Raw genomic sequence first — 22,788 nt, 5'->3', positions numbered from 1 at the left:
CCGGGAGTTTTGAAGAAACTCTTGCTGATTACTTTGGTCAAGGCAAGCATTATTGGACTTGGGTTATAATGAATTGCCTGCGTGGTTGCATCAGAGTAGTTTTGCACCATATAGTAGTAGTAGAAGCATGCATTGGTCATGTCAATTTGAGCACTATTGCATGAACACTTTTTCATGTCATGTGAGCACTATTGCATTCATCAGGTATTTTGCTAACGTGTGAATATGGTAAGAATCCAGGAGTGTATCTCCTGCCTTGGACGTGCCGATGGGCACGGGCAGTGTTATGACACGACGGTGTCATTGTGGCATGAGAGATATGCCAGTCTTAATAACAACACCTCCCGAGTCGACCTAGAATCGAGTCTTTTTCCATTAAGCCTAACTACACAACGTGCTGCCACTTGTCTTCCCGCAAGGGGAGTGCGATTTAGTAAGTTGTTAGCCCCTTTCCGTGTACACACCACTTAGAGAGGCCACGATGAGGGTTCCACGGCCATGGGCCAATGCTAGTCATCGGGTCAGGGAGCATGGGTGCATCCGGCTAGGCCGAGAGGGGCGCACCCCTTGTAACCCGCGCGTATTAATAGTGATCCCATGCAATTCGAGACGATGGTCTCCCCGACTTAGAGTTTTTCTTGAAAGATGCTTTGGGTGATTCCTGGCATCCGGGAAGTTATTCTGGTGTGTGCTGGTCAGGTGTGTTTCAAACCCAAAAACCGGAATGGAAATTAGTCAAGGTCTAAACATTGGCTACAGAAATTCCATACATGTGGGTAAAGAGCGCAATCTCTGCAGAGTTACATCTATTCGAATAGCCGTGTCCACGGTCAAGGGCATAGTTGGGAAGGGTCAAGTATCGGTCCAAGTGTCAGTCTTTGGAGGAAAATAATTAAGTTGAGCTTGATTCATCTTGCAGGATAATTATGGTCACCACCGAGGATGTCATGAATATTATTGTTATGCATATTGTTGCTGTGGTGGACTAACCCGTTTCTCTTATTCAACTATACTGAGTGTCACTTGGGATGGCTAGACTACCCATGCACTCAGCTTTATTTTCATTTCTGAGTATCACTTGGGATGGCTAGACTACCCAGGTACTCAGTTTTATTTCGAAGACCTCTCATGGCCTCGCTTGAGTTCTCGGGCGGTCCTGTCTCGCCCAATTCTCTTTTAGACATCCATTTGGCATTTCTTTTCAAGACCTTACGAGGCGTCGCTTTTAGACACCCGTCTGGCATTTATTTTAAAGACCTTGTGAGGCGTCGCTTTCAGACACCCGTTTGGCGTTTTTCTTGGAATTTCTCGGGCGGTCTAACGCCCGATGTTCCATTTTAACTTCTTGGTCGTTACTACTATTGTATGATTATTTTATCCACACCAAGCTGACATTATCATGCCATGATTTAAATCCAGTCAGCATGTGCATTTAACATAGCCCATCATGAGCATTTGCATTCGTTATATCTTTTGTTCATAATGTTTGCGAGTACATTCCAACATACTCACAGGCTTGTCCCTGGCTATTGTCTTGGCCAGACCAGGAGGAGGACGAGCTTGCGGAGGAAGAGTGCGCTAGCGAGCCCGACACGTAAAGGTGTTCCCAGTCAGTCACCTATGGATTTGGAGTTTACCACGTGTATCATCCACTAGTGCTTCCGCTACACAAATAAAATAGTCAAGTCTCACCCTGACGCTTGACTTACTTTATTGTATCGGTGCTATATCACCGTCACCCACTGTCATATTCCACCGCCACATGTTTACAAGTTTGTAACATATTGTAGAGCACTCTGGCTCAACCCGATGTAATATTATGTTTGTACTGGTTATCTATATCAAGGAAGTCCACCAGCAGTCCTGATCTTGGGGCTGGTGTGACTTTGGGCTATTCTGTGTTTAATTACGGAAGTGACCCTGACAAACCATGGTATCAGAGCCAGGATGACTATAAGAAGCCCTAGGTGCGTTCGCTAGTAATAGGATCACTCCTAACATTTTTAGCATGTATAATATGTCTTGGTGTACTTGCGACTTGGGGGGAGTTGATTTTTAGTCTCTTAAAGATTTGTTTTTCTTCTTAGAAATTCTTTTCTCATCATGTTACACCAATACCCCAGAAAGAAAATGCATCCTCCCTGGACGCGTTCTATGCCCAGTCTGCCAGAGGACAACTTTGCGTAGATGGGAAACAATTTCACACCTGGACAAACAAGTCAGCAAAGCAATGATTCCCCATTTTCACAGGTGTTCCGTCTGTACGAGCAAAGTCAACAACGACACTAGGAAATGATGCAGCATCTAATAAATATGGGGAATCACCAAGGACAACACCAACCCAGGTCAAAATTATCTGAACTCCAGAAGACCAACCCAACAGTCTTTTCTCACGCAGATAAACCTCTGGAGGCAGACGACTGGCTACGTGACATTGAAAGGAAATTGGTCATAGCCCAGTGTACGGACCAGGAAAAAGTATTATATGCTCCGCCTTATTTTTCTAGTACAACAACATCATGGTGGGAAAATCTATGCCACACGCATCCCAATGGAGGGGACATGACTTGGGAGCAATTCAAGGAAAACTTCCAGGGAGCCCATATCCCCAATAGTATCATGAAGTTAAAGAAAAGAGAGTTTGAGGATCACAAGCAACAGGGCACAAGGTAACCCAGTACCTTGACCAATTTACTCAGCTAGCCCGGTACGCCAACGATGAGTACATGACAGAGAGCAAAAAGATGGAAAAAATTCTGGACGGACTTGTTCCATCTCTAAAGTGCCAACTGGTGGTCCACGCCCTTCCAGATTTCAAGACACTGGTAGACAAGGCTCTTATTCTAGAAAATGAGCACCATAACTTGAATGAGATTCACAAGCGCCGCACCGGTCTGCAACACCAGGCCCCGAAATGAGTTTCAGAAGCCTGTGATACCCCGACCAGCAGTACCAACACCATGACCGCAACAGAATCGCAGCACTTTCAACAACCGGGCCAAGGAAACTGTATACCATCCTGGCATCACTTGCTATGCCTGTGGTGCGGAAGGGCAATACGCTAGGCAATACCCAAAACAGGGAAATAATGCTCCAAGACCCAACACCAACGGTCGCGGGACAAACGCAGCCCCACGACACAACAACCCCAATAACAACCAAAGAAAGGGACAGGTTAACCATGTGACATTTGAGGAAGCCCAGAATGCACCAGACATCGTGTTTGGTATGTTCCCTGTCAACACAATTAATGCTACAATTTTATTTGATTCCGGAGCTTCCCATTCGTGCATCTCTAAAAGATTTGCCTTGAAGAATCAATTTTCTTTTTCGCCTTTGGAAAATTCAATGGTTATTCAGTCCCCGGGATCTAAGCAAAGCACATAATGGTACTACAAGGACGTGAGCATTGAAATCAAAGGGCTGAAGTTTCTAGCCAACCTTATTGTACTGGAAGCAGTCGATCTAGACGTCATTCTAGGAATGGACTGGTTGACTACGAATAGAGGTTTTATAGACTGCTACAACCATACAGTAACTCTCACAGATTGTCACGGGAAAACAGTAAAGGTGGGTACAAGGAGAATGTCCACCTCGCAGGGAAAATTAAATCAAGTGGACATGACAGACTTAAGCAAAGTTCCTGTGGTATGTGAATATCCAGATGTATTCCCTGAGGAGCTACCAGGCATGCCACTAGATCGTGAGATTGAGTTCGTTATTGAATTAGCACCCGAAATGGCACCCATCTATAAGAAGCCATATCGCATGGCACCAACAGAGTTGGCTGAGTTGAAAAAGCAAATCAAGGAATTATTGGAGAAGGGTTATGTCCGACCCAGCTCGTCACCATGGGGATCACCGGTTTTATTCGCCAAGAAAAAGGATGGTACCTTAAGGCTGTGTATTGTTTAGAGGGCACTCAACCCGGTTACCATCAAGAATAAATATCCACCACCACGGATCAATGACTTGTTCGACCAACTGGCTGAAGCCAAGGTGTTCTCAAAAATAGACTTGAGATAAGGCTACCACCAATTAAGAATCCGACCGTCGGATGTACCAAAGACTGCCTTTACCACCAGATATGGATTATATGAGTTCACTGTGATGCCTTTTGGGCTCCTGCATATTTTGTGCATCTCATGAACAAGGTCTTTATGAAATACTTGGACAAGTTCGTGGTTGTATTCATCGATGACATACTTATTTATTCCAAGACACCAGAAGAACATGAGCAACATCTTCGGATAGTCCTCGAAGAATTACGGAAAAATCAACTCTATGCCAAATTCAGTAAGTGTGAATTTTGGTTACTAGAAGTTGGCTTTCTAGGACATGTTTTGACACAAGATGGTATAGCAGTGGACCCAAGTAAGGTAAAGGATGTCTTGGGATGGAAGCAACGCACCAGTGTAACTGAAGTCAGAAGTTTTCTTGGTTTTGCTGGCTACTACCGATGATTTATTGAAGGGTTCTCCACCATAGCCAAACCCATGACTAAGTTGCTCAAGAAAGATAAAAGGTTTGAGTGGACCGAAGCATGCGAGAAAAGTTTCCAGGAATTAAAGAAGTGATTAACAATGGTACCCGTTCTGACTGTGCCAGATGTACACAAAATTTTTGATATATACTGTGACACATCCAGAAAGGGCATTGGGTGTGTCTTGATGTAAGAGAGAAAAGTCGTAGCGTATGCTTCAAGGAAACTACGACGACACGAAGAGAATTATCCTACCCATGACTTGGAATTGGAAGCCGTGATACATGCACTCAAGGAACAGCGACATTACCTCCTTGGTAACCGATGTGAAATATACACGGATCACAAAAGCCTTAAGTATATCTTCACCCAGCCAGAACTGAACCTACGGCAACGCCGCTGGCTCAAATTAATTAAGGACTATGATGTGGGAATTCATTACCACCCGGGTAAAGCAAATGTTGTGGCAGACGTCCTCAGCCGAAACCCATGCACCGACAAGGATAGTGTGCGATTTCCACAGCATGAGTTCAACTTGGAGTTTGCCAAACTCAACATGATTTTAGTTACGGAAGGAACTGTTGCTCAGCTAGAAGTAAAGCCGACGATGGAAGCTCAGATCAAAGAAGCTCGGAAAGGACACCCCAGCATTGAAGGAATTAAAAGGAAGGTAAACTTAGGCAAGGCATCTGAGTTTACCATTGATGAGCAGGGAATCCTATGGTACGGAAGAAGGCTTTGCGTGCCCGACAACGAAGAACTAAAGAAACAAATTCTAGCAGAAGCCCATACGACTCCATACTCCATTCACCCAGGAGGAACCAAAATGTACAAGGACCTACAGGAGAACTTTTGGTGGCACGGTATGAAAAGATATATAGTTGTGTATGTTACAGAGTGTGACTCTTGTCAGCGTATAAAGGCAGAACATCAGAGGCCAACAGGATTGTTACAACCGCTCAGAGTGCCTGAATGGAAGTGGGATGAAATAGGAATGGATTTTATTGTTGGATTACCGAGATCATGACACGGGAATGATGCTATCTGGGTTATCACGGATTTATTAACCAAGGTGGCACACTTCATTCCGGTAAAAACAACATACTCAACTCACATGCTTGTAGGGTTATACCTCTCTCTAATTGTTTGCCTACACGGAGTACCCAAGACCATAGTCTCCGACAGAGGCACTCAGTTTGTCTCAAGGTTTTGGGATCACCTGCAGCAGGCCCTAGGAACGCAATTGGTGTTCAGTACGGCATATCACCCACAGACAGTAGGACAGACTGAACGGGTAAACCAGATATTGGAAGACATGCTGAGAGCTTGCGTTCTTACTTATGGAGTCAGTTGGGAGGATAGTTTACCATACACGGAATTTTCATACAACAACAGCTATCAGGCCAGTCTAAAGATGTCACCCTTTGAAGCACTATACGGCCGAAGATGCCGCACCCCACTCAATTGGTCTGAAACTGGAGATAGCCAAATCTTTGGCCCGAAAGTTCTCAAAGAGGCAGAAACAAAAGTGAAACTTATTCGGGACAGACTGAAAACAACTCAGAGCCATCAGAAAAGCTATTATGACAAGAAACACTGCCACAATTTTGAACCTAATGAATATGTGTACCTCAGGGTATCCCCAATGAGAGGACTGCGGAGATTTAAGGTCAAAGGAAAGCTAGCACCACGGTTTGTTGGACCATTTAGAATAATTGCAAGGAGGGCCAAGGTTGCCTGCCAACTGGAGCTACTAGCAGAACTGTCAGATGTTCATGACGTGTTCCATGTATCACAACTAAGGAGATGCGTTAGCAATCCGGACAAACAAGTCCAACACCAGGACCTGGATCTTCAACCAGAGCTTACATATAAGGAGCACCCGATAAAAATCTTGGAGGAGTCTGAACGGAGGACCTAACAGAGTGTGACAAAGTTTTATAAGGTTCAGTGGAGTAATCATACCGAGGAAGAAGCAACTTGGGAAAGAGAGGATCACCTCAGGACTGGATATCCGTACCTGTTTGAGGGTCAACTGAAATCTCGGGGACGAGATTTTTCTTAAGAGGGGTAGGTGTTGTAACACCCCAAAATTTTCCCTTTGGATGTTCAAAGTTTTAAAATGGTTTTTATTTGGATGAGTTTTTGGTTTGGTTATTTTTTTAAGAAAAAATATCAAAAGCATTTCTCATGTTAGAGGAATTTCTGTGGCATTTAAAAATATTCCAAGGATTTGGTTACTTCACTCTTGTCAAAATACTTTTAACTCTTCCGGAAAATTTATTCTATCACTCTAAATTCCTCTCCTAGTCATCCTCACATTCTAGGACACTGTCCAACATCTTTCCTCTTCACAAAAAAATATTTTTATCATATTTAATAAATTCCCAAGTTGGAATTTATATTTATCAGGGTTTCTTTGGTTTACAAAGGAACCATACTCTATTTGACTCGTCTACATCCACAAAAATTACACCAGCATATAGACAGTACCCACAACCCATTTCACCAAAAACATAGGGTTCCACAGTCCAAAATTTTCAAACTTCAGGCAATTCAAATTTGGACCAGATTCACATTTCATGGTCAAAACCCAATTTTCCTTACTCCAATAATTCTGAAATTTTGCCACACACTATCTTATGCATCACCACAAAAATTGTCAAAATTTTCTAAATTGCCTAGAGCTCTCTGGCATTTTATCAAACACATGCCTTGCACTGTTCACCACTGTCAAAATCTTCAGTAAAATTGAGAAACGGACTGAGGGGGGGGGGGTAGCGACGCCGTGCAGTGCACTCCACTACATCTCCTCCTCATCCACGCCTCCTCTTTCCTTAAATGAGTCGCCGGGACCCCCCTGGTCAGTGCCTCACCGCCGACCAGCACAGTGGCTGACAGGTGCACCTGCCACAGCCCTCGACAGCGGTGGCCGAGCGGATCAGCTCGCCGACCAGCGCCTTCACTCCCCTACTGCTCCCCTTCCTACCTCCTCTCCACGCGGAACCTCCTCTACAGCGTTGACCCACCGCCCGAGCCACACCGCGCCCGTTTGGCAGTCGCCGGAGACAGACACCGCCGCCACACCCATGTGGACACCTCGCCGTGGATAAGGCCGTGGAGCTCGTGGACGTCGCGCTGGCGCTTCAAGAGACTCCCTTGACCTCATCCACTCCACGTCGACCGCACCCGTCATCCAAACCTACCTCACCGGCCAGAGTTAACTCCGACGTGATCCACTCCGCCACGGACCTGCTCGGATCGCCTATAAAAGGCTACCCCGAGCCCCGTTCTTCATCCACACCACGCCACCACCATCCCAATCGACCACCCGCACACCACCTCGACCTTGGGGAGGTCTTCTTCCCCAGCACCGACCACCGATCCGCCGCCATCTTCCCCGATCAGCACGACGCCGTTACTCCACCTCCACCTTCAAAACTCCACCAGTAGCCTCTAAACACATCCAATAGTCGATCCCATGCTTCAATTTGACACAAGGAGCCCTTCCGGCGAGTCCCACAACCACCCGACGCAGCTGTCCGCTGGAGACGACCTCCACGTTGTTCTGGTGCTCGCTGGCGACCACCACCACCCACAGACACGGGGTGCCACCCCGAACACATCTGACCATCGCCGCCTCTTGAAACGCCGGCGATCGCCGCTGGTGACCACCGCATCCCCTCTGTATACGCACGCGGAGAGCGCGTTTGAATTTCAAACCTGACGGGTGGGGCCCACCCGTCAGTATTATGTTCTTTTCTGTTATTTTCAAAAGCGTCTTGTGACTCTTTACGCTTTCTTCTCCAGGAAGCGTATTCCTATCCGAGGCGCTTTCAGTTATTACCTCAAGGACCCGCTGGCAGTTACTTTATTTATAGAGAGGTCTCTGGTTTTAAATCCTTAATAACTTTTAAACCACAGATCATTTTCTACTGATTCTTTTTCTGAAATTCTTGTTTTCCAATCTAGTTTATTTCAATATTTAATTAAAAATATTTTGAGACAACATTTTGTACTGTTGCAAAAAATTGAATTTGGACTTTTATTTTTAGAAAACGAAGAGGGGGACTATACCGGGAGTTTTGAAGAACCTCTTGCTGATTACTTTGGTCAAGGCAAGCATTATTGGACTTGGGTTATAATGAATTGTCTGCATGGTTGCATCGGAGTAGTTTTGCACCATATAGTAGTAGTAGTAGTAGTAGTAGTAGTAGTAGTAGTAGTAGTAGTAGTAGTAGTAGTAGTAGTAGAAGCATGCATTGGTCATGTCAATTTGAGCACTATTGCGCGAACACTGTTGCATGTCATGTGAGCACTATTGCATTCATCAGGTATTTTGCTAACATGTGATTATGGTAAGGATCTAGGGGTGTCCTGCCTTGGACGTGCCGATGGGAACGGACAGTGTTATGACACGACGGTGTCATTGTGGCATGAGAGATATGCCAGTCTTAATAACACACTACAAAAAAAAGACACATACGTGACATTTTGGGCCGAACAATTTTTTTCTGTCATACTTATGACACTTCTATGACGATAATTGTGACAAAACCCGGTATCATCATAGATGTGGTGGGGTCCTACTTCTATGACAAAAATCATGACAGAAAATGGGCTTTTCGTCCTGGTCGGGCCGGAGACGCAGCTGCATGACATTCTTTGGGCCGTCCATGACAAAAAAAACATGGTAGAAGCGAGGGCGAGGAAAATATCGGGGTGTTCCCGGTTATGGTGGGTGGTAGGGGCCGAGCGATGCGCGTTTCTCTCGTACACGCACGCGCGTGGGTGCGAGGCATTGGGCTCTAACTGAACCCGAGCGAGGCGTTGGGCTCTAACTGAACCCGAGCGATTGCACTGCAGGCTACGCGTTACTGAACCCAAGCGATCGATCGATGGCTATTAACTGAACCCGATCAAGTGATTCCTTCGCTACTGCTGCTAACTGAGGCCGATCGATGTTGCCTCTAGATGAATAGTGAGCGTTGCTGGGGGGGTGGATGAACAGTTCCCGGTGGGGGTGGATGAACAGGACCCCGTTGAAAGATTGTGGATGTCGCCTAGAGGGGGGGTGAATAGGCGCTTTAAAATAATTACGGTTGAGGCTTGAACAAAAGCGGAATAAACCTAGCGGTTAATTTGTCAAGCACAAAACCTACAACAACTAGGCTCACCTATGTGCACCAAAAACTTATGCTAAGCAAGAAAAACTACTTAGGTGATAGCAAGATATAAGACAAGAAACAATATGGTTATCACAAAGTAAAGTGCATAAGTAAAGGGCTCGGGTAAGAGATAACCGAGGCACGTGGAGACGACGATGTATCCGGAAGTTCACACCCTTGCGGATGCTAATCTCCGTTTGGAGCGGTGTGGAGGCACAATGCTCCCCAAGAAGCCACTAGGGCCACCGTAATCTTCTCACGCCCTCGCACAATGCAAGATGTCGTGATTCCACTAAGGGACCCTTGAGGGCGGTCACCGAACCCGTACAAATGGCAACCCTTGGGGGCGGTCACCGAACCCGTACACTTTGGCAACCCTTGGGGGCAGTCACCGGTACCCGTCAAATTGCTCGGGGCGATCTCCACAACCTAATTGGAGACCCCGACGCTTGCCCGGAGCTTTACACCACAATGATTGAGCTCTGAACAACACCAACCGTCTAGGACGCCAAGGCACCCAAGAGGAACAAGCTCTAGGGTGCCCAAACACCCAAGAGTAATAAGCTTCTCAAACTTCACTTCCACGTATCACCGTGGAGAACTCAAACCTATGCACCAAATGCAATGGCAAGGGAACACGGAGTGCCCAAGTCCTTCTCTCTCAAATCCCACTGAAGCAACTAATGCTAGGGAGGAAAATGAGAGGAAGAACAAGAAGGAGAACACCAAGAACTCCAAGATCTAGATCCAAGGGGTTCCCCTCACATAGAGGAGAAAGTGATTGGTGGAAATGTGGATCTAGATCTCCTCTCTCTTTTCCCTCAAAAACTAGCAAGAATCCATGGAGGGATTGAGAGTTAGCAAGATCGAAGAAGGTCAACAATGGGGGAAGAACACGAGCTCAAGAGATAAGGTTCATTGGGGAAGAAGACCCCCTTTTATAGGTGGGGAAAAATCCAACCGTTATGGTCACAGCCCGAACCGAGCGGTACTACCGCTCCAAGGAGCGGTACTACCGCTAGGGCGGTAGTAGCCCTTTGAAACACAACAGCGAGGAGGCAAAAAAGCCAGAAGAACCGTCGGAGCGGTAGTACCGCTTGACCTCACGGTACTACCGCTAGGGGTAGCGGTACTACTGCTAAGGGTAGCGGTACTACTGCTTGCGAGCGGTACTAAAAAATTACATCCGTGCCTACCACCGCTGGACTTGTGACGAGTTTTTGGTCCCGAGCGGCCGCCGTTCACCGGGGCTTCGGTCGCCGGCTTCCCTGTCATCAGTTCACCAACTTCCTTGACCTTCCGGCACTGGGCAGGCGTCAGCCCCCATACATGGTCTTACGACTTTGCGGAGACCTGTGTTTTTGGTAAACAGTCGCCCGGGCCTGGTCACTGCGGCCCCCTTTTGTGAGGGGGCACCCCTTCTAACTATGAATTCAATGTGATGCGGGCTTACAAATGCTCCTGCAACGTTTCAAGCACTCATGAATGATGTGTTCAAGCCCAGAAGATTTGTGTTGGTTTGATGATATACTTCTTGACAGTAAAACAGCGGAAGTAGCCGCGGTAGTACTGCTCCAAGCGGTAGTACCACTCCCAAGAGCGGTAGTACCGCTCCCAAGAGCGGTAATAAAAAATTACATCCGCTCCTGTCCGCGGTAGTACCGCTGCAGCCTTTTCAGAACACCAAAACTGACACAACTTCTGCAAACAGACTCCGAATTCGACGAAACCAAGTTTGTTGGAAAGCTAGCGACAAGGGCTAACACAATATTGATAGAAATACCAATAAGAAGGAAATGAGAAAAGGCCCAAAAGAAAATGGTGAGAACCCTTCCTCGGGTAAGACCGGTAAAACCTCCAACATCGAAAACATCATAGAAGACGCATGCAAACTCCGTTTTCGATGAACTCAAGCTTGTCATCAAGATGACCATAAGCTCTAAGACTCACAAAGAGAACCAAACAAGAACCAAGAAACATGATGCAAGGATGCAATGGTTTGAGCTCTCGACGAACGATATGATCAAGCTACTCACTTGAGAGCCCCCCTTGATAGTACGGCTGTCGATCCTATAACCCGGTCTCCCAACTACCACCATGAGACCGGTAAAATAGAAAACCTATCAAGGGCAAACCTTTGCCTTGCACATGGTCCACTTGAGATAGATGATGACGATCTTGACTCCCTCAAGTTGGACCACCTTTCTTGATTGCGTTGGCTCGATGAAGATTAGATGATTACTCCCCCATAGTCCATTATGGGTGAGCCACTCTTCGGCACATCTTCACAAGTCCATTGTCACCACAATGGACGGCAAGCTTCAAGCACTTGATCTCTTCGTGATGCTCCACTTGAACTTGCACACGGCAATCTTGATGACGATCACCACTTGATGTCATCCTCTCCATGGGTTGAGTGATATCTTCCTCTTGACGCAAGCCTATGAACACGTACCTAACCCCACATAGAACTCTCACATAGACCATGGGTTAGTACACAAAGCACAATGGATAATGCTTACCATACCATGGGATCACTTGATCCCTCTCGGTACATCTTCTACACTTTGTGAGTTGATCAACTTGATTCACTCTTGACTTAGTCTTGATCAACCTAGAATCTTTCCAACTCTCTTCATTTGGATGATGTCTTGAAGGTAAACATGAATGATCACACAATCTTCTTCTTCAAGACATGCTTGCAATAAGCTCAACTCTCACATGACCAATCTTTGGATAATTCCTTAATAGCACCTTGGTCAACACAAACTCTCCTTGAAACCAACACATGTACTCCAAGAAAAGCCTATGGACAAAACCTTCAAATATAACTCAAGGCAACCATTAGTCCATAGAGATTGTCGTCAATTACCAAAACCAAACATGGGGGCACCACATGTTCTTTCACCCGTGGTGTTGCCTCTGGATGAACAGGACCCCGATCGATCGAGCCGGTTGGGGCTGGATGAACAGGACCCTGTGGAGGGCTAGATGAACAGGACCACCCCGTGAAGGGCTGGATGAACAGTAGATGGTGGAGGGCTGGATGAACAGTAGACGGTGGAGGGGTGGTTGAACAGGAGCCTGTGGAGAGGGCTGGTTGAACAGTAGCCGGTGGAGTAGCGCGCGGTGGAGGCTGGATGAACAGGAGCCCGTGGATGAACAGTCGCAGGTGGAGGCTAGAAGAGGTCGATGGTGGATGAACAGTAGCCCGTGGGGGCTGGAGGGGGTCGATGGTGGAGATGAACAGTATCCCATGGAGTCCCGTTTTGCTGTACGCCACACCCCTCCCGATGAACAGGACCCCCGTTTCGACTGTAGCGCTCCAACACACGTCCGTTTCCTCCGTTTTGCGGTACGCCACACCCCTCCCGATCAACAGGACCCCCATTTCGACCGTAGGAGGTCCGTTTCCTCCGTTTTGCGGTACGCCAGACCCCTCCCGATGAACAGGATCCCGTTTCGAACGTGGCCGGTCGAACACAAGGCCGTTTCCTCCGTTCTGCGGTACGCCAGGCCTCATTTCCATCGGCTGTTCCGTCCAAGCCCTCCCGATGAACACGACGACGCATTCTGTTCCGACCCAGCCGGTTGGCTCCCCATGAACATGACGACGACGCAGTTTATCCGTTCCGACCCTGCCATGTACACGAGCCCTGGCCGTACGTATGCGCGAGTAGGCGTTCGAGACCCTGCCCGTATGTACGTACGTGGCCGTATTTTCTTTCTTGCACACTGGCCGCTGTACTTACGTGTACATGCTATGTGCGCGCCTCTACTACGACACGTGCGCGCCTCTACATCGACTAGTATGTACGTACACGTTCGCGACCAGAATGACAACGCCACGTACGCTTCGATCAGGTGGGTCCCGACTGTCAGGCACTTCCTTGCGTGCGAAGATGTAGCTGGTGGGTCCCAGCAGTCAGGGGGCGAATCGTTTTTTTTTGCCCGGACGCACTTCCTTGCGTGCGAAGATGTAGCTGGTGGGTCCCAGCAGTCAGGGGGTAACGTTTTTTCGCAAAATACGGTGGCCCGTTAAGTGGGTCCCCGCTGTCAGGTGGAGGAATAATTATTTTGCGCGTAATAAGGAGGCACTTCCTTGCTGCGTCCGTGGACCCAGCTGTCAGCCTCTCCACGTACAGTACTCTTCCGATGAAAGTCGTTCCTTGACCACGTTAACCACGCTGCGCCGAGAGCACCAGGGCGGTGGACGACGGCGAGGCCTAGGAAGAGGACGACGCGGAGCCGGGGAAGATGCGGCAGTGGAAGCCCGCGTGGAGAGGAGTACGAGGGTTCACTGGTTCGGCTGCGGTGTGAGGCTGCCGTCGCCGCAGGGCCTGGCCAGCGGTGGGAATAGTAGGGGGCGGTGAGGCCTCCGCGGCAGCACAGCCGGCCACGGGAGGCAGGAGCATGCGGCACGACCGGCGCTGCTTTGGGCGGCTGGAGCAAGAAGACCAGAGGTTGAAGAAACACTACGGCCGTTGGATGGACATCGTACGGTCACTGGAGCTAGAATCGTTTATATTGACTAAGTTGACAAAGCACTCCATCCCCGTCAACTTAGTAGGCCCACAAGTCAGCCACCCACCAAGGTGGGTCCCAACTAGCAGGGGGAGTATTCATTTTTTTTGTGTAATAAGGAGGCACTTCCGGTGGGTCCGAGCTGACAGCGGGGGGAACGTTTTTTCGCGAAATATGGTGGCCCGTCCGGTGGGTCCCAGCAGTCAGGGGGGAAACTTTTTTTTTGCCAAATACGGTGGCCCGTCCGGTGGGTCCCTGCTGTCAGGTGGAGGAATAATTATTTTCCGCGTAATAAGGAGGCACTTCCTTGCGGATGCCGTGGACCCAGCTGTCAGCCTCACCACGTACAGTACTCTTCCGATGGAAGTCGTTCCTTAACCACGTTGACCACGCCGCGTCGAGAGCACCAGGGCGATGGATGATGGCGAGGCCTAGGAAGGGGACGACGCGGAGCTGGGGAAGACGCGGCAGTGGATGCCCACGCAGAGAGGAGTGCGAGGGTTCACTGGTTCGGCTGCGGTGTGAGGCTGCCGTCACCGTAGAATAACAGGGGGTGTGGGTGAGTAGAGGGATGGCCTGGCCAGCGGTGAGAGTAGTAGGGGGCGGTGAGGCCTCCGCCGCATCGCAGCCGGCCACGGGAGGCAGGAGCACGAGGCATGACCGGCGCTGGTTTGGGCGGCTGGAGCAAGAAGACCAGAGGTTGAAGAAGCACTACGGCCGTTGGATGGACATCGTACGGTCACTGGAGCTAGAACCGTGCATATTGACTAAGTTGACAAAGCCCTCCGTCCCCGTCAACTTAGTAGGCCCACAAGTCAGCCTGCCACTATACTGGGTCCCAGCTAGCAGGGGGAGTATTCATTTTTGTGTGCGTAATAAGGAGGCACTTCCTTGCGTGCGAAGATATAGCTGGTGGGTCCGAGCTGTCAGCGGCGGTAACGTTTTTTCGCGAAATACAGAGGCCCTTTCGGTGGGTCCCAGATGTCAGGTGGAGGAATCATTATTTTGCGCGTAATAAGGAGGCATTTCCTTGCGTGCGGCCGTGGACCCAGCTGTCAGCCTCTCCACGTACAGTCCACTTCAGATGCATGTCGGTCGTTGACCACGTTGACCACGCCGCGCCGAGAGCACCAGGGCGATGGACGACGGCGAGGCCTAGGAAGGGGACGACGCGGAGCCGGGGAAGACGGGGCAGTGGATGCCCACGCGTAGAGGAGTATGAGGGTTCACTGGTTCGCTGCGGTGTGAGGCTGCCGTCACCGTAGAATAACAGGGGGTGTGGGTGAGTAGAGGGATGGCCTGGCCAGCGGTGAGAGTAGTAGGGGGCGGTGAGGCCTCCGCCGCATCCCAGCCGGCCACGGGAGGCAGGAGCACGAGGCATGACCGGCGCTGGTTTGGGCGGCTGGAGCAAGAAGACCAGAGGTTGAAGAAGCACTACGGCCGTTGGATGGACATCGTACGGTCACTGGAGCTAGAATCGTGCATATTGACTAAGTTGACAAAGCCCTCCGTCCCCGTCAACTTAGTAGGCCCACAAGTCAGCCTGCCACTATACTGGGTCCCAGCTAGCAGGGGGAGTATTCATTTTTGTGTGCGTAATAAGGAGGCACTTCCTTGCGTGCGAAGATATAGCTGGTGGGTCCGAGCTGTCAGCGGCGGTAACGTTTTTTCGCGAAATACAGAGGCCCTTTCGGTGGGTCCCAGATGTCAGGTGGAGGAATCATTATTTTGCGCGTAATAAGGAGGCATTTCCTTGCGTGCGGCCGTGGACCCAGCTGTCAGCCTCTCCACGTACAGTCCACTTCAAATGCATGTCGGTCGTTGACCACGTTGACCAGGCCGCGCCGAGAGCACCAGGGCGGTGGACGACGGCGAGGCCTAGGAAGGGAATGACACGAAGGCAGGGAAGACTCGACAGTTGTTTCCCACGTGGAGGAGAGTACGACTGTACGAGGGTTTACTGGTTCGTCTGCCGTCACCGGAGAATAACAACAGGTGTGGGTGAGTAGAGGGATGGCTAGGCCAGCGATGGGAGTACGGCGGGGCGATGAGGCCTGTGCGGTAGCACAGCCGGCCGCGGGGAGGAGGGAGCAGGCAGTCTCGCCGGCGCTTGTTTGAGCGGCTGAAGCAGGAAGAGCAGAGATTGAAGAAGCACGACGGCCGTTGGATGGACATCCAACAGTCAGTGCTTGTGCGTCAACATTTTTTTTAGGAAAGCTTCAAATCTGTGGAAAACAACATACAACCCATCTGCCATTATTTCTAATAATTTACAACCCATTTGCTAATTCTTAAGGTTTTTTTGAGCCCATATTCTTTTTGTTAGCATTACAGCCCATATTGTGGCCACGATTAAAAAATTATATGAAATTTTGTATATTTCGGTGCCGTCCGAACTGTTTTTAATCCCGAAATTTCGAGTCACATTCAAACTGATTTTAAAAATAAATGTATATCAATATAAAATCCAACAAATTGTCCATGCATAAAAATTAATGCAATTTAAAATCTCGAAATGAAAAAAAGAAATTTGAAACTAATTGCCGGTTTGATGTGTTTTAAAAATGTACATCCCATTTCTCATTATTGATAGGCCATTTTCTCGGCCAGCCGAATGAAGCTCTCCTCGTCTTGAAAGATTTGCAGCCCAACAGGCCTGACAAAGCGAATTACTTGGCAAATTACAAAAAAACTGGGCTAGCCATTTTCAGAAAGAAAAAAAAACTACTGGGCTGGTCTGTGGTAAACCTAAAAGAGAAGGCTGTCTAGACAGGCCAGAGTGCCCCGCACAGCCAGTTGACACCCTGCTTCCGTCTCAAAAACAAATTAGATAAATGCCACTCCAATTATGGTGATTCATAAAAATGCACTGCAATTTCCAAACTTTGAAAAATGCCACTACAATTTTTGCAAACTTTGGAAAACGCCACTGCAATTTGCAAACTTTGAAAAACGCCACTCCACACTTCGAAAAATGCCACTGAAAATGGCATGAAATGGCATTTTTCAAAGTTTGGAAATTGCAGTGGCATTTCTCAGAAACACCAGATTTGGAGTGGCATTTATCAAATTAACCCAAAACAAAAATAACTGGGCGAGCTGCTGGGTCCCTGGTGTCAGCCGCTCGTTGTGCAATTCTCTCGTTTATTGACTACGTTGACAATGGCATGGGACCCAGATGTCAGAAATCCATTAGGAGGAGACATTTTTTATTGGCTTGAATAAGGAGGCACTTGCTTGCATACTGCCATGACCTTGGCGGGTCCCTGCTATCATCCTCTCCACGTACAATCATCTCCTGATTGTGTACGCGTCAACTTGGTAGGCCCACAAGTCAGCTTCTAAACCTGTGGAGGACAAATACAACCCATTTAAAAAAATAACAGCCCATTCCATACGTTCAAACGGAAAGTTTAACATTCAGAGCAAAGTAACAGGTCCGATCCACATATAGAGTACTGAACTTCCACGTTGACAACAATCATAGCCAAGTTAACTATCTACTCCCACTAATACTCTAGTAGCTTACAAGTACTAACTTACTCTTAGCTAACTAGACGATGCCGGCCGCCATCTGTGGTACACGCTAAACGCCGGCACTGGCGTCCTCCGTCTCGCCTCAGACTTGCCAGAGGTGCGATAGGGCGCGGTGCTCGCGCGCGTTGGCCCTTTCCATGCCGACGTGGTCCACCGAAGCTTCGGCTTCTAAGCGGAAAACCCACTTGACGAGCTGGTAGTAAAAATCGGCGTCACGAACGCATGCGTGCCCGACAGCCTCCATGGCTATTTGCCGGGCGCCATCCTCCACGTAGTCGGCCCAGTTGCGGGCGCTCTGCTTGCGACTCAGAGCGTCGGTGTGCTGCTGCTCCATGTCCCGCTGGCGGCGCAAATCGGCGATACGCTGCTCCTCCGCCAAGCGGTCGCGCTCCAACAACTCCTGCTCCTCCGCCAGGCGGTCGCACTCCAACAAGTCCTCGATCTCCGCATTGCCATCTAAAGACCGATAGAATGCCTCCTCCCTCTGTCTGCCTTCCGGTGAAAAACCGAACACTAGTTCCAGCGGTGACCGCCTCCGGTGTCGCCTATCGCGGACGGGCGGGGGCATGGCGGACGTGGCGAGAGCGAGGATAAGTGGCGAGCGATGCCAGGCCGGTGGGGGCTTATGAGGATAGGGCGAGTTGGGTGATGGTGCCACCGGAGAAGCCCGGGAAACAGTAATTATAGGCGGAAGGTAGGCGAACTAGCGTGTCGCGGGAAACGCGACGGTCATCGCGGTCATCGGAATTCAATGCATAAGCAGGCATGGCCTTAGCGCGCCAGCTTGCCATGGAAAACTAGAAAAACTGAAATTATGACTGTGACGTCCCGTCCCGTCAGTGGTGCGTCCCGTCCGTGCTGGGTCGCACGCCGGCATGACGGTCAAACAAGTGCACTCAAATCATCTCCCTCCTTGTCAATAATGATTCCATGGATTTCAAAGGCCCGCAACAATTAAAGCGCATCTTTTTCACATTAGTTAGCTGCCTTAATTATGGCCGGCTGCATGCAGGCACTCAAAATCGCTCGCAGCCAGTACGCGAAGCAGCATGCAACGAGTCACAGCCGAGGGCATTATTTGATGAACTTTAGCTGGGAGATAAGGCATTTGCGAACGTTTTTGCTGGTAGTTTTTTCAGATTCGCATGGCATTTTCTTCAGAGCAGCTTGTCAGTTTCTTTAGAGGTAGGCATTTTTATTCAAAAAACTGCCACTTCGGATCTTGCGTCGGAACTAAAACTGCCAGGAGCGCATTAGTAGGCTAGCTAGTGACCGATCAGTAACTTGTAAACACCGAGCGAACAGAAATAAGGAACTGCTAATGCATCTCAATGATTCACAGATCATATACAAAATATGTAGCTCCAAAAGCAAAGATCAGCCACTTTGGATCTTGCGTCGCAACTAAAACGAACTAGTATGATTCCCATACATAAGATTAACATGTTAATGCATCTCAATGATTCATAGATCATATACAAATATGTGGCTCCAAAAGCAAAGATCTAGAAAAAACATCTGTTCTGCTTACTAACATGGATGCTTCTCTTGGCACATTCAGTACAGACTGAAAGACAAATTTGTTTGTGAAGTCTACAATTCCTCTTACAAACGTAAGTGGTTTCACCAATAGCTGGAACCATGAGAATGAACCACACATGATGGAGGAATATCCACTGCAATATGATTTGGTCTTCTCTCGATCACACTGCAAGACTATTTTCGGAATACAAACTTTAACTTAGGCAAATGATGCCCATTGTATAATCAGACCAAAGCAATAAAGCACCTAGTGTTGGCCAATAAATAGTACAGTACTACTTTTCTGTTGTCCATGAAGTGACTATCCAATCTTTCTGTGTCTATTTTCAAATGGCACTCCATGCAGGGACTATACTATTCTCTTGTGCAGTTCAACCAAAATTGCGGTCACTTTGTGTGTTTGCCAAATAGCAACGGGCAAACATCTCTGTCTGCACAAATATCAAGCAGCTAGTAAACATATATCCCACCTTGTATTTTTGGTTTAAACATGTCTCTTCCGCTTAGCATCTGTCATGTTTTGCACTGGACAATTTGATACAGTCATGTTTTGCCCTGGACAATTTCATACTGAATTGATTTGCTGGTTCAGAGCAGAAATATAGTGCCTATTCTTTACCAGACCAAGGATATCCATGTTCGCAGTGATGAAAGAGGTGAAATCGATACAACCGAAATTGAGCATCCAATCATTGAATCCTGTCCTGCACCTCCAATGTAGGTCCACCCTGCCAATAAATTCACATGCAAACCACTAGTATTACTATCTAATGACAGTAGTACAAAAAGAGTAGCAATATAGTAGCAAACCATGTACCTTCGTAATGAACAGCTCATAGTGCCACCAATTGGATATAAAGGTTTGGAAGAAAACATGCTCCTAATGTTGAACAAGTTGGACTTTTTGTGCAGTTCCACTAAAATCGAGCATCCCTGTTTGCATAGATATTGAAAGTGTGATTACTATAAAAGTGGCACTAGTTGAAGCATAGTCTCACAAATATAAGCATTCAAAATTCTTAATGGGAAAAGGTAGCAAGACTGTTTCTAATCACCTGTTTGAAGGAATAAATAAGGCAACAACGGCTGATGTCAGAAAGGCATATATAGTTCTTTCTGAAAGAATGATCGATTCCTGACCTTTCCTCTTCTTTTAAGCATATTTTGTGCAGTTCAACTAAAATAAAATGCCATCACCGCCTTGACAATTCAGTGACACTGTACAAAAGGAAATGACTTAACATTACATCATGATGTCAGGTATGTAGTCGACAGGCATTAGAGACAAACTTACAGACCTCCTCCGATAACATAATGAACATTAATTTTAACAAAGGTGTGACTAGCTTTACGGGGATAATTTGAGTGAACTCTACACCCTCTGTTCCTTAATATAAGACGTTTTTGCGGTTTAATTTAAAGTACCCAAACGTCTAGTATTTAGAAAAACAGGTAGCAGTTTTCTTGAGCACATATCTGGGAAAGCTTGCCACACTTTATTTATGTTCATACGCTAATGCAACACCATTCAAAATTTCGAATACTACAAATATAGACTAATCCAGTGGCTAGTGCAACAGTAGAGTAGTTATTTTATTACAGGGTACAGTACAATGATTTTACTGAACAGATTTCAATAAACTTAGAAGATACTATAAGAATTAACAATACAAAATGTAAAGGTAACACGTTTCAGCATTGATATACTAGCTGTGCATGAGCATTAAACCAAATACAAAAGTCTGAAGGTAACTAGCATTTATTATATTATATATAAAAAACGCTTAACGAGATAATCAGAAAAAAGAGAATTAGTCTAGAAAATCCTACAATAATTAGAAACATCTAGCCATTAATTTAAACTGATTAGGCGACCATAGCCAATGGGTTAAAAGGTAAAGAAATTACCCACCATTGCCTTTGATAAGTTATCTCACCCACGTCATCTACAAAAAACAAACTCGCCCACGTTAAAAAATATTACCAAGGCAACACAATTTTCGTGTAAGATCTCTCCTCTCTCATTAAGAAAAAAAAATGATGCCCGCTAAAGAAAAGGATTATTAGTTTTAAGTTAAAAAAACAACCCCCAAACCTCATAGCTATTCGCTCAATCTTTTCCATCTCTTCTTTCTCTCAAACGTGAAACAGCGGGAGCCAGGGAGGCGACCGGCGATAGCCACGACCGTAACCCAGGCCAGGAACGCTGGAGACGAAGGCTATCACCGGAGACCGAAGAAGACGACCAGGTACACCGCCGACTCCCTTCTTCCACTTATCCCATTGATATGACGCCCCTCCCCAAACCCTAGGCTGTAGATTGGTTAATGTCCATTGTCCCCATTACTTCTATCAAGATTTTCCCATCCCATCTCAATTTCCAACATAGGATGTTCAAAGGTTGATTGAGTAACTTAGTTTCATAGAAAACCATTTAGATTCAAGATAAATTACAGATTGGTTGTAGATAACTATGAATGAACTACAGATGTACAGCTCTCACTAGCCGCTTGCTGAATATGACTGTGTTTTGTTCTTTTTATATATGTTGCCAATCAGTTGTGAGGATCCCTAATGTGGAGCTCCAAGGAAGCGGTACATGAATCACCGTTCATTCAGAACAAAAAAAAAATCTTCGTTCAAGTGTAACTGAAAGTTGCATTTTCTGGTAACAAACCTATATGATAGTGAGTTATGGTCCTGCTCATTACGGTTTCTTCAAAGTACCATATTTAGTGGTCACCTTGAAATCAATGACAGCTTAATTATTTTGCTGAATATCTTTGTTTTGATACATATAGGTTGGTGTAACTTCAAGCTTTAGAATTTCAATACATTATTAGGTTATTCAAGGAACTAATATAATTACTCTCATGACCAGCTACAAAATTATCTAAAATACTACTTAATTTCCACATGAGAAGTGCTTCTCTACTTGCTTGTAGCTGAGTGACTAAATGTAGTTCAATGAAGAAATCTCAATGTGATCTGTGTGCGGTCCACTTTGCAAAAAAAGCAAAAAAAAAAAATTCTTATCTAATTTCCACATGAGTAGAGCTTCACTGCAAAATTTATATAGTCCTTATGTTTCCTAATTGAACCACACGTGGACCAGGACTCCAGGAGCAAACTGATTGATGATGGTAGCCGCCGACTTCTGCTACCAGTTTATTGAATCTTCTTGAACGATCAATTAACCTACCTTGCGCACAGAGGTACATGTAACTCGGCTTCAGGTCCTAGCCAAATCAGTCCTACTGTGCGGCACAGGTAACAACACACGTACAGCTGCAGCCGAAGAAGGAGTTATGTGATATGTGGAGTACGTGCAGATGGAGGCAACAGTGGGAGATGGAGCAGAATAAGATTAGAAACCATGTTCCAGTGTGTCACTATATTGATTCGGCATTTGGTAAGTATGTGTCCGCTGGTGTTACAATAATGCTAGAGTGTGCAAAAAATTATGCCATTATGATCGTGATTTCAGTGCAAGAATTTTGTAGCCGGTGATATGCATGTTTGATAAGCTTTTGG

Source organism: Triticum aestivum, chromosome 3D, assembly GCF_018294505.1.
Source record: "Triticum aestivum cultivar Chinese Spring chromosome 3D, IWGSC CS RefSeq v2.1, whole genome shotgun sequence".
NCBI classification, from domain to species: domain Eukaryota; kingdom Viridiplantae; phylum Streptophyta; class Magnoliopsida; order Poales; family Poaceae; genus Triticum; species Triticum aestivum.
This window is presented reverse-complemented; position numbering follows the sequence as displayed.